Source organism: Pelobates fuscus, chromosome 12, assembly GCF_036172605.1.
Source record: "Pelobates fuscus isolate aPelFus1 chromosome 12, aPelFus1.pri, whole genome shotgun sequence".
Lineage (NCBI taxonomy): Eukaryota > Metazoa > Chordata > Amphibia > Anura > Pelobatidae > Pelobates > Pelobates fuscus.
Window position 1 is genome coordinate 120,617,485 of NC_086328.1, and position 13,963 is coordinate 120,631,447.

Here is a 13,963-nt window from a genome sequence, read left to right on the forward strand (position 1 = left end):
AGGAGAGAAGAAAAGAAAGAGGGAGGAAAAAAAAACAAAAATAAAAAACATTCTACATATTGTGAGTAATTTCCCTTCTACTTCTCAAATTATTTGTGTTATTAATTTCAAATCACTGTGAGGTCCTGTGCTATCTTTACTTATATTATTTCAAAACAAGTGCCAAATTATTGTGAATTTAGACTTATCTTTCAAAAACAAACAAAAAAATCATTCTTATTCTAATAAGTGACTTCAAATGTCTTTCATCAATTTTCTTATCCTATCTTTATAGACAATTCTATTATATCATTTATAAATTAATCCTAATTAGTTTCATTTATATCTTGTGTATATTATTTTTATCATATAGGTCTATTTCTTTAATTTATCAACTAAAACCTCTCCTCCCCCCTTAGCTTTCACAATTTTAATGAGAATAATGAGCCTAAGATAATCTACCATTTTCTCAATCACTTCCCTGTTACTTTGTCTTTAACTTTCAGTTTAAGCTCTTATTGTTTAACCATTCTTTAACTATTTTGTTCGTTTCGAATGTTTCAACCTTGCCTTCGTGCATAATCAACATTTCCAGTGGGAAACTCCATCTAAATTGTATACTATGTTTCCTAAGGATCGTTATAGAGGATGCAAAAGTCCTTTTTTTATACAAATGCGAGAGGACAAGTCCGGCAAAACTATTATCTTTAGATATCGGCCTTCTTTAATCACTTTTTCTCTAAAAGGCTTTTAATATTTTTTCCCTAAATTCATATGAGTAAATAAATGCAATGATATCTCTAGGTACATCTGGTGACACACTCTGTGGTTTACTCAATCTATGGCATCTCTCAATCTTTTCTTCTTGGCCTTTTAGTGAGAGGCCTAAGGCACAAAAGTATTCATTCAGGATATCTCTCAGGTCTTCATGGTTGGTATTTTCTTCAAAATTTCGGAATCTCCGTTTTTTTCTTCTTAAGCGGTCTTCCGGGTCATTTATCTTAAGATCTAGTGTCATCATTTTTTACAATTTTTGCATTTTCTTCTCTCAGTTCATTAACATTTTTTGACTCTTGATTGCTAGCTGATTAATTTCCTTTTTAATTTCTTGTTTGATTTCCAAGGAATTTGTAGAAATTTATTTCTTAATTTGCTATACCATATTTTGCAAACTTGCGTTTAGTAGATCTGCCTTGACCATATCTTTTTCCTTTCTTATGTCTAGGTCTGAAGTATCTCCATTTGTAGTAGATTCTCCTGTTAATCTACTTGTCTCTTTGCTGTTGGGGTAAAAAGCCAGGAATACTCTTGAGTATCTTCCTAAGAACTTGTTGTTTGGAGGGACTTCTTCTATAACCATTTGCTCCAAGAGATTTGATAAGATCTGAAGCATAGCTTTTTGTTTTACCGGAGACAAGACCTTTGATGTTACAAACATATTTGAGGTAGGGAACTTTGAGATTCCAGCTTGTAGCTTTCTCTTATGATGGATAAAACCCACTTATCGCAAATAGTCTTCGTCCAGTTGGGGTAAAAGAAATGTAGTCTTCCTCCAATGACCCCTTGGACCTGCGTACCTTCATACATTTTTCGAAGATGTGTGCATTCCTCTTCCTCTTGAAGACTTAGTTGACGATGAGGATGTGGTTTGGTAGTTACTCCAACTGGAATATCTAGGTCTCCCAGGTTTGTATTCTCACGAAATACCGATCCTTATAGCGTCTTTCTTTAGAAGAAGAATAAATTGGTCTTCTCTTTTCTTGTGGAAAGAAGGCTTTCTTACTATCCACTGCTTTATGAATGGCTTCATCTACCACCTTGCTGAAGAGTAATTCTCATTGAAAAGGAAGTCAACACAAGGAAGATTTTGAAGCATAATCTTCATCTCAGGCATGAAGCCACAGAGCCCTTCTTGATGCCACTGACAAGGCCATGCTTCTGGCAATCACCTTTGTAATGTGCAATGAGGCTTCTGAGAAAAATTCTGCAGCCATGCTGAAATATTTAAGGTTTTCCAAGAGATTTTCCCTTCTGACTCCACTAGAAATATCGTCCTCCATGTTATCAATCCATACCTTGAGAGATCTGGAACGGGTGGTTTGAGCAATTGAAGGATGGAGGGCAGAACCTAATGCTAAATAGGCTTTGTTTAGATTTGCATCCATTCTTTTCTCCATAGGTTCCGTGAGATAGGATAGGGAGTATATAGGTAGCATAGTACGTTTAGCCATGCGAATAATTGCAGCATCAGTTTTAGGTATAGAATTCCAGCATTTATGCTCATCAGGAGAGACAGGATTGTAGCGGAGTAGAAGTATTATCCAAGGTATCTTCGCTGGTAGACAGGAAAGGAAATCCAAATCAGGCACAAGACAGGTAGCGTAGTTACAATCCCTTCCCTCCAAGAACTAGACGACACATAGCTTGGAGGTCAACTGAGGCTTTAATCACACACTTCCAGTATTTATGGGATTTCCCATGCAAGGGGGTTCCCTACAGACAATTCAGGGGTTATACAGTGGGGGACTACATGGGAAACTGAACAATCTGGATATTTCTCCCAGCAGCCCCTGCTGCACGCGAGGGATACTCACACTAGAATATACAGTTAAGTGGATTATCCCTCGGTGCAGCAGAACATACAATTTACAATAAAATGCATAACTCTTATAATATTCGTCTGATTCAAACAAACGGACGTTCGGTAGATAGCTGGAGTCTGAGTGTACATTTCGTGAAAGTACCGCTCAGATCCCAGCATAAATAACCGAACGCCGCACGAAACCAACATTACATTTGAGTTACATTCAAACTACCGATCAACTGTAGGGAACCACTTTACCGAAGGACCGGGGCTCCCGAACGGCTTGGAAGTCCAGCGGTATTCGTGCCGCCGAGTAGCCGATTTTAGTTCCAGGTGCTGGACGACCAAGTACCGCTGGGCTAACAAAGGATCCAAGATGGCCGACCGCCGCGTGGTTGGTAGTCGAACGACGGCCACCCTGAATCCTCTTAATTTACCGATTGCAACAATGTTGCAATCCTTAATGGGAGCCACACAACCTCCTGTGTGTGGTCCCCCTTCGGTAGTTTGTTCGTTTCACGAACAGAGATGAAATTCACTGTTCGTGGAACAATTACATGAATGCTGACGGGTTTTTTATGCCGCCAGCATACGAACGCCATAGACCTGAACCACACATTACGCATGCATACACTTGGTTCTTAAAGTGGTACATACATATTTAAATAAACACAGTTTAAAAGTGGCTGCTGCTGCCACAAGGATACATTCTAGAAGCTTTTTTTAAAGGTAACTTTATTTTCTGGTTTTGGCCACTCTTCCAGTATTATATACTTTATTGGACTGTGAACTGGATTTTTAGTGTGTCCCTGATTAGGACTATCAACCTATCCACCAATTTGGAGTCTACATTACTATGATATGTCTCCTCTTCTTCACAAATTTCTGCACCACATTCTGATTGAGAACTTGAGTCTGAAGAAATGGATGGTTTTGTTTGTCCCATGCTTTTAGCTGTGGCTTTTAAGCCTTCTGCAATTTCTTGGGATATTATCCAAGGCTTCAGATCCTCTTGAGGGGATGGTCTTTTACTGCTTTCTTCAGTAACCTCAGTTAGGCATTTGATGCAGAGGTTTTTGCCTTCAGGTGCTGTCTGGTTACAGCCTACACACCAATTACTCTTCTCCTTATATTTCCTCGGAGACCAGTCCCGGCTTCTACTTGGACTGTAACAGCATTAAAGGCCATACATACTATGTTGGGGTCCAAAGTTGGCACTCTTTTAATCCCCCCAGAAATAGGTTATTTTGGCTCACCTTGGGTTTCTGGATATAGAGTGTCTGGAGGCAGAAGGAGATGCCATACTATAAAAGGTAAAAAGGAACAAGAAAATTAGAAAGAAAAAGAAAAAACAAGAACCATAAAAACTGAGGAAGCGACTATGGCAGAAACTCACCTGGATAATAGTATTATATTGCTGGGCAGCCACAAAAGAATGAGAATTTTCAAACACATTTGCAAACGAATACAACCGAAATGAAACGAACCACACTTAGAAATATTTCCGCTAGTGAATTGACTAGACTGAGGCAAAGGAGTCCCTGAATTAAATAACAGAACACATACGCGTTTGTGAGAACAGGATGCCAATGCGTTCGCGCCTGTTTTGCACGAACAGCCATAAAATCCCACAAACTGACCCGGCTTGTATACTAAAAAAGCCTCTATTGAAAGGAGCCCATATAAGGTAAGACCCTATGCATTCAGTAGAAAAAATATACGCATAGATAGGAGTAACATAGCAAATAACAGACACTCATAGTTGGGGGAAAGAGAGGGAATTACACTTTTTATGCCCTATAATTAGAAAACTCATAGATGTAAATCTCAGCATACAGCAACTTCCATGAAACACTTAAAATGACATAATAAGAATCCCACGTAGTAGCTTAAATAATTCATTTTGAACCTACCCGAGTTAGTCCTATTCACAAACAGGCTGTTTACTGGGGTCTTCAGAACAAAGAAAGACCCATGGTACACATGGGAAGGTGGCCAAAAAATAAAAAGGTGAAAAATGTTAGGAAATTCCTGTCTGTCTGATGACAGAAAAAAGACTGGTGTGTGAAGGGAGAGGGGACCCTTTATACACATGGTCTCATTTGAATTCTAGTTCCTGTCCTGTTCTGGTCCAGAGGGCAGAGCTACCCATAAGTGAGCCAGGAAATAATATGTCACTGTGTTATTTTGTTACCTGAATGTTTAATAAGAGAGAAATGATGCCACCTAGTGGCCGTGTCCGAACACACACAAGCTCTATTCTCCAGCACTATACTACTAGACTGCAGCAGTTACTAAAAAACACACTGGTTATATTCAGGGATAACTCAGCAAACTTGTTGGACACAGTGTTACAAAAAATTTATTTTTGACAAACAATCCTTCACTTTTACTACAGAGCTAAACTACAGACATTTTGCTCATTTTTTTTGCTAATGGGTAAAGCAAGTGGAGTATATTTTCTTTGCTTGTTCTGCATCATTGTGTAGGATTAAATCTGTAAAAATGCCGCTGGAAGGAGTTACAATTTATGCAGACATTCAACCTTTTTTGACCCTTGGCACCTAAAATATAACACAAAAGTTGCAAGTACATTATACTGTACACCAAGCATGTCAAACTCAAAGTCTGGATCGGGCCACATAAACAAGGTTTAAGTTTGTGTGGGCCGCAAAAAAAATAAAAAAAATACTGCATATTTTCATAGAAACGTAGGTTTATTTTAAAAATTTCAGTAAACCCCCCCAGCATCCCCCTCTACTAAATCACAGCACCCCCCTCTACTAAACCCCAGCTCACCTCTACTAAACCACAGCACCCCCCTCTACCACCCTGTGCCAAATCTCATCCTCCCGTTGACATACACACATATTCAGACACACACATACTCACTGACAGACACACACATACTCACAGACAGACACAAACACATACTCACAGACAGACACACATACTCAGACAGGCAGACACATACATACAGACACACTGACAGACACACACTCTCACTGACAGACACACACACATACTCACTGACAGAGACACACACATACTCACAGACAGACACACACACATACAGACACACTGACAGACACACACATACTCACTGACAGAGACACATACAGACACACTGACAGACACACACACAGACAGACAAACACACTGACAGACACACACACTGAAAGACACACACACAGACACACACACTCACTGACATACTCATAGACAGACACACTTTGGGCACCTGTTCTAAAGAAGGATATTATGGCACTAGAAAAAGTGCAGAGGTGGGCTGCAAAATTAATAAAAGGAATGGAACATATCAGCTATGAAGAAAGGTTAACAAATTTAAACCTATTTAGTTTAGAAAAACGTTGCCTGAGAGGGGATATGATAACATTATACAAATATATTCGGGGCCAATACAAGCCATTGTGTGGAAATCTATTCACAAACCGGACTTTACATAGGACACGAGGCCACGCGTTTAGACTGGAAGAAAGAAGATTTTGTCTAAGGCAAAGGAAAGTTTTTTTTTACTGTAAGAACTATCAGGATGTGGAATTCTCTGCCTGAAGAGGTGGTTTTATCAGAGTCCATACAGATGTTCAAACAGCTACTGGATGCATACTTGCAAAAACAGAATATTCAAGGATATAATCTTTCAATGTAGGGTAATAACTGCTTGATCCAAGGATAAATCTGACTGCCATTCTGGGGTCAAGAAGGCATTTTTTCCCTAGCTTGTTGCAAAATTGTGCATACTGGGTTTTTTTTGCCTTCTTTTGGATCAACAGCAAAAAACAAATGTGAGGAAGGCTGAACTTGATGGACGCAAGTCTCTTTTAAGCTATGTAACTATGTAACTATGTAACATACTCACAGACTGACAGACACACTCACAGACAGACACACATACAGAAACACTGACACACACACACATACTCACAGACACACACACAGATTCTCACGGACAGACACACACACATACTCACTGACAGACACACACTGACAGACAGACAGACACACTGACAGACACACACACACATATACTCACTGACAGACACACACACACTTACACACACATACTTTTATTTATTGCTTCTTACCTTATAGAGCTGGCGTGGGGATTTTCTATCTGGAGATCTCATTCCTGCTCCTCACTGCTCCCTCGCACGGTTTAGTGATGCCGGGTGCCGGAATATGACATCATATTCCGGCGCCGGGCTTCACTTCAGTCGGCACGTGCGAGGGAGCAGTGAGGAGCAGGAACACAGAGCTCCCTCGCTGGCCGCCAGGAACCTCTTCTCCCCGGCCGGGTAAATGAGCAGAGTAGGCACCTGCAATATCAGGAAAGCAGGTGCCTACTCTGCTATTACACCAGCATGTACTCGCGGCTCGCAGGGCTGCAAAGATGGTCCTTGTGGACCGCATGCAGCCCACAGGCCGCAAGTTTGACATGCTTGCTGTACACATTTAAAATAGCACACAGAGTAAGCTAATATAAGAATAAAACTTACATACATGCATATACAGTATGGCTATCAATATAAGAAAGCACCTATTGCTATTCCAGTAAATTATTGCATGAAAAAATGAGAATTCCAAATTAAATTATGTCAGAAAAATGTCCAAACAGGAGTTATGGAGCAAGCAGGATGTTAAGAATAAATGGATGTCACTAAGCCAGAATAAAATTCTAAAACATAACCTTGTACTAAAGACTTTGAATTCCTGAAAATTCTCACTTTAGTGAATAATTCTATAACACAGCGGATATGTCAGGGAGTCATAAATAACGAAACATAGTGCGTATAAGTGTCCCAGAGAGAAAGTCGAGATGAGCAGGAAACACAGTGAGATCTGACTGTCACATCTTACTTTTTGACACATACTAAAAGATGAGGTTGTACTATATTTTTCTTACAAAATTTACCTGTTTTTATTTTTTTATTTACATTGTATGTCTGTCTGTCCTGGCATTACCCGATCATGTCATCAGGATTTGTCAGGATAGATCAGATTTTTGGGTATTTTCCTCTCAATCAAAGTTTGCTCTCTGGTATATGACCAGGAGTAGTTATGGTGTGTGGAATACGTCTTTAAGAAATATCAAAGTAAAAAAACGACAGTCTGTCTATAACAAATATGTTTCAATATATTAGTCCCAAAACCTTGTCTAAATTATTTTAATTGATACTCTGAATTATTATATAATTTTCTCTGACTTCAAATCATTATTGATGTTTGATCAATTGTACCATAAATCCCACGTAAAATATACTCATATTCATCTGTACCACAAGGAGTTTATACACAGCCGCAGAGATTTGGCTAGCTATTTAAACACAGAGACTCCGCACAGATGTCAGCCTCTGATGAAGTGAGTCTGACCTCATGAAACTAGTAAGTACCTTTTCGGCACCTGCCGCCAAAATTACTGAGTTGTAGTGGAACGCAGGAGGAGAGAGCAGTGGTGTAGTGGGAACCAGGGAAAGGTAGTGCAGCTGTTGTTTTTAAGGCTGCGTGTCAGGGTCTGGTATGGGGTCCTTGACTGATATTGCTTTGTGACTGAGTCTGTTAGGGGGTCCCTGACTGGTGGTACAGTGGTGGATACTGAGGTGAATACACCTTCCCTAGGGCCACTTTGGGAAATCTCTCTGCTGGGCCTCCATGTGTAACAGGTAGTGAGGGAGAAGATTGTGAAAGATGAGTATGTGGATCTCATTTTACTAGTGCCCTTTTATAAATAATCTGTGAACATAACATGTTGGGGGGAAGTTAGGGACAATGAAACAGGTAGCAACTGGCCAAAACGGTCGGCAACTGGTTGCAGGGATTTTCAAATTTTGCTAGCATTTTGTCTAGTAGAATTCTGGAATGAGCACCTTCTTTGTTCACATATTTGGACCTTATCTGGGGTGCCTACAAAGTGTACAATGTTCAGAGCTGGTTCAAATTTGACCAGTAGTCTCGTCTAAAGATGGCGGTTATGCATCAGCTTGGTTTTGGAGTTCGGGATGGCAATCTTTGGTTGCTTCTAATGACTCCATGAAACCCGTACACCGTTCCTTCAATAACCAGCGTAACTGGAGGTGCATCGGCGGGCCAAAAGAACAAGGCCTGCTGGCTCTTTAACATGAGCCACTGTTGATGGTACAGTAGTTGCCAATTCAATCACGTCTGCTCACACTGGGACGGGTCACATCCTGCTTTATGATGTTTCAAGTGAGGGAAGTTTGTCCCTAAGACGGGGTCCAAGGGTGAAGTTCCTTGAGGAGAGGATGCTGATGATGGCAGAAGGCTGCAGTACCCCAGGTGTAGGGAGGCAAGAATCCTATGGGAAAGTTTCATGGAGAGATTTTGTGTTATGTTTATTGTGTCATGGAAGGCGTTGTTTGCTCCCAACCTGTCATCGATCAATGGCAAGGAAGAAGCTACGGAAGCTAAACTACAATAGTAGGTTGAGTTTGGGGAGATGGTGGGTACATTTCCCTGCCTTCCGTTCGATAACTTGTGGGTTTCCCCATTAGGCTTGGTTCCAACAAAGGAACTGGGCGCCTTCAGACTCATTCATCATTTATCCTTCCCATCCGGGTCATTGGTGAATGACGGCATTGCCAAAGAGGATCATCATGTTTAGTATATGTCCTTTTAAAAGAGTTGGAGCTGGTTCCTGGGGCAGGGTGGTGGGCCCAGTTAGCAAAGTCAGACATTCAATTGTTTTTTGTTTGCTTCCAATTCAAATGGACTGCTTTCATCTGTTAGAGTATCAGTTTTTTTTAGGGGATTTTTTTATATGTTTTGTGTGTTGCGGGTAGTTCCTCAGCTTTTATTATCCCAATGTGTTTTTTTTTGTCAGGCCCGCGGTGTCAACTTTGTCTGTGGAGTTGTTGTACAATATTTCAATGTGTATAGCTTGTATTCACACTATTATAATGTGTGCACAGAGTACAGGGTGTAACTGGTACAAACGTGTTGTTTTGAGGATGTTACTTGCTGGTGATGAACTGGTGAGCATCATTCACTGTTGAAAAGTTGTATCTAAGTTGTCCATTACAGCAGTATACCTAAATAATAGGTGACATTGTCAGAAGCTCTGTGTGTTTATAACTTCTTCATTTTCAGTGCGTATTTGCACAACAAACACTTGGACTTTAATTGCTCAATAAAGATATATTTGTACGCAGTTTCCTGATTACCTCACACACCTGCCAAGTCACCACCTCTCTTTAATATTGTGACACAATTTAAAAAATTTGCATTTCCTGGATGAAGATGTCCCCTACGCACTATAATTCCCAGATTTTACTATAAACGTGACGTAAAGTCATGATTTTATTAAAGACACGGAGGCGAGTATTATGCATATCTCTTTCTTTATTACTCTCAGCAGCAAAGAAAATAGAGATAAATAAATAACTGAAATGAACAAAAAAATACAGTGCTCAAGCAACCAATCATATAACACAGGAAGTGACTATAATATGCTTGAAGCACCCACAATCCCCCTCTTTCTTGCGGATAACGAAGACCAAAACGTAGAACATCCAACTTCAGCTAACATAGCCAACAGCATCTCCAACATGGAAAATCACGAGAAATTCAGGCTAAAGGAGACATAGAAAAAATATGGTAATATCTGGGCTCCAACTGTATGTGTATAACGACAAACAATTAAATCACTAAGTCAAGCCCAACTCTTCACACCCAAAAAATGTTATATCAAGTGGTAGCATAAACGCTTTTCGCCAATATGTAGAATGTCAGATACTGAAACATTAAAATTAAAACTTCCAACAGAGAACTTACCATACTTACCCACCATACCAGCCAATTTCCAACCACAACCGGGTGGGTGGGAATAATACTCGCCTCCGTGTCTTTAATAAAATCATGACTTTACGTCATGTTAATAGTAAAATCTGGGAATTTTATTAAAGACACGGAGGCTCCTATTATGCAAGTTCAAAGCTTAGAAACCACTTGAGATGCAAAATGGTCAATCGGTCTGAAGTAGAAGTCACGAAAAGTCGATTCCCGTGACCAATCTGCCGCACATAGAATATCTTCCAAGCGGCAGCCCATTGCTGATGCCTTGGAGGCCATAGCGCCACGGACTGAATGAGGGGTGAATATGGACGTATCGATCCCAGCCAACGTCAACGGCTCTCGAACCCACCTTGCCAACGTAGGTGTAGACACCGGTAGGTGTGGGTCTCGAAACGAAATTAACGAAGGGGTAAACGTAATGGCATTCCAGTCAAGTGCTCGAACATCCAACACCCTCTTACAAGAAATCAAACATAACAGCATGACTACCTTAGCCGACAGCTGTTTCAGTGTCAGATCCTGATTCGGGTACCAAGATGACAAAAATCGAAGGACCACATTCACATCCCAAAAAGCAATGAATCTCGCACAGGGTGGGCTAGCGAGACGAATCCCTTTGAGTAGCCGGCATACTAAGGGGTGACGTCCTATAGCCGAACCATCCAAACCCTGATGCCCAGCCGATATAGCAGATCGGCGTAAATTAATGGTGCGATAAGCCTATCCAGAATCAAACATCTCGGTAAGGAATTCCATGATCATATGCAAAGGGGCAGATACGGGATCCACTGACCGCCCCATGCACCAACCAGACCAGATTTGCCAGGCGTATCGGTATGCCACACGAGTACCTGGTGCCCATGCATCATCGAGGAGGTCGAGAGTTGATTGCGGAACTCCCGTGATCGTCCAGGGTCCCCTGAAAGGGGCCACGCCATTAGGTGTAGCAGGCCGCAATCCACTAACTCGTGCGAGTTGCAATCCGGATCCCTCAGGAGATTCGGAAAGGTTGGTATTAGTCGTGGATAATCTGCAGTCAACTCCAGTAACCGAGGGAACAGAGGTGTGATCAATACCATTGAACAGTTGTGACGAGTCAGCTTCGAGAGCGTGTGAGCTATCAGATTGAACGGGGGAAAAGCGTAAATTCGGGCCTTCGGCCACTCCTGAAGGAAAACATTGTAACGGATCACCTGGCACCCCGACTGGGTACCTCCGTTAATGGATGCTCCTAGTGCTTCCTGAGGACTCCAAGCACTCTGGCAGACACCACAATCACCGAATCCGAGAAACCTTTAAATTCTCCCAAGCATATGAATGCTGTAGACCATTGAATAGGAACCATACGAATAGGCTTGTACTCCTAGCAGTCAACTGGAACAGCATACAATAAATCCTTCCCCCCAATAATGAGACGACACATCACTTTGAGGGTAAAACAGGAACTCTGGACTGGCACATCCAGCCTGGCTTTTATTACACTAATCCACATACAGGCCACACCCAGGGGGAGGCATAAAATAACCAATCACATACATGGTTCAGCCCACACATCCCCTCCCCTCAGATAACATTAAACTCAATTATCCGGTACACTTTTTCAGCCAAGTTCTGGATGTACCCCAAAACCCGGGGGTACACCTTTAAATCCAGCATCGCTGGATAGCCCTTATTCAGGGGGACAACATATTCAAAATTCAAGTAATTCGGATGAATGGTTCGTGAGATATGGGGTTCCAAAGATTTGACCGACCGCATGGGTAAAGTATCCGAAAACAGTTCCATGCATTTTGGCCCTGCGGTCGGTCACAAACAAGGGAATGAAAACAGGCGAATTGCCTGTGTTATAGAGCCTGGAGAGGGTTTGAATGAATTCCCTTGTTTATGGGGCTCTTTCTACCGAACGGCGGGTCATTCGGTAGTTTCCATACGAATTTCTGGAAGTATGGAGGTCTCAGCGGTGTTTGCCTAGTCAAGTGTCCGATTTTAGTTCCAGACACTCGACGGCAAAACACCGCTGTTCGGTAGTTTAAGATGGCCGCCGCCACGTGTTTGTTTCCCGAATGGCGGCCACCCAGAGGACAAAGACCACACTGCACTGATTGCCAATTACCTGTTTGCAACATTGTTGCAAACGGCAATTGGAGGCACACTCATTCCTGGGTGGTCTGGTTGTTCGGTAGTTTCACTCAATATACTGAATGGAGTGATTCTACCGAACAATCAGAATGCTGCATACAAATCACCGAGGATAAACTTAACACATCTATAAACACATATATAACATTACAGGCAGTACACTCGAATATGCTTCACAATCCCAAAGGGACAGTAGTCCCAAAAGTCCCAACATGTCCATAGATGCTGTTAAAAGGGCCAGTAGCAGCAATATACAGTACAATATGCCCCAAATAACCCAGGGGCCATAGTCAGTAGGTAGGAGGCTAGCAAACAGGCTTCTCCAGGGCCCAGTGGCGAGGTTGGTTTCGCCACAAACATCCGTCGCCACTGCTGCCGGGTCTGGTCTCCAACTGAAGAACTTGGGCACTTGTGTGTTTAGACGGGATGCGAAGAGGTCCATTTCGAATGGGCCCCATATTCGATTTAATCCTTGGAATGCCGCAGTGTGCAAATGCCAATCTCCAGAGTCTTTTAAATAGCGTGAATTCCAATAGGCCGTCGAATTGTCCAGTCCCGGTATATGTTCTGCCTGTACCGAAATGTTGTTGTGAAGGCAGAACCGCCAGAAGTCCTTCGCCATGAGAGCCAACATGCACGATTTCGTGCCTCCCAGGTGGTTGATGTAACGCACCGCCGACACGTTGTCCATACGGAGCATCACGCAACAATCCACGCGTTCTGGCGTAAGGCTGCGAATAGCGAAAGCTCCTGCCAATAACTCCAGACAGTTGATATGGAGCGTCCACTCTTGTTCTGACCATCTGCCTCCGGTAGACATGGTACCACAACGAGCACCCCAGCTGTGTAAGCTGGCATCCGATTCTATCACGACGTCTGGGATGGGTCCAAATATAGCTCTCCCGTTCCAGGCCTCCATGTGGGCTAACCACCAGGTCAGCTCGTCTCTGGACTCGTCGTCCAGCCTCACTCTCATCTCGTAAGATTGACCTGCACGCAGGTGAGAGTCTTTCAGTCGTTGAAAAGGCCTGATAGCGGAGAGGCCCAGGAAATATTGCCTTATCGAAGCAGCCAAAAGGCCGATCACTCTCGCCAGGTGACGGATCGAGAGATCGTCTGCACGTAACGTACGCCTGATTTCTTTCTTGATGGCCTTCATTTTGGACTCCGGAATAAATAGGAACTGTTGTATGGAGTCCACTGTAAACGCCAGGAATTCTATGGATTGAGTGGGGTTCAGCACTGATATCTCCCAATTGATGAGGAAACCCAGGTTCTGGAGTAAGGACATAGTCCATGTGACATGAATCCGTAATTGCTCTCTTGATTGAACCATCAATAGGATGTCGTCCAAATAGATAAGCAGACGTACTCCGCAGGATCGGAGGAAGGACACCACTGGCTTCATGACCTTGGAGAAACACCAGGGAG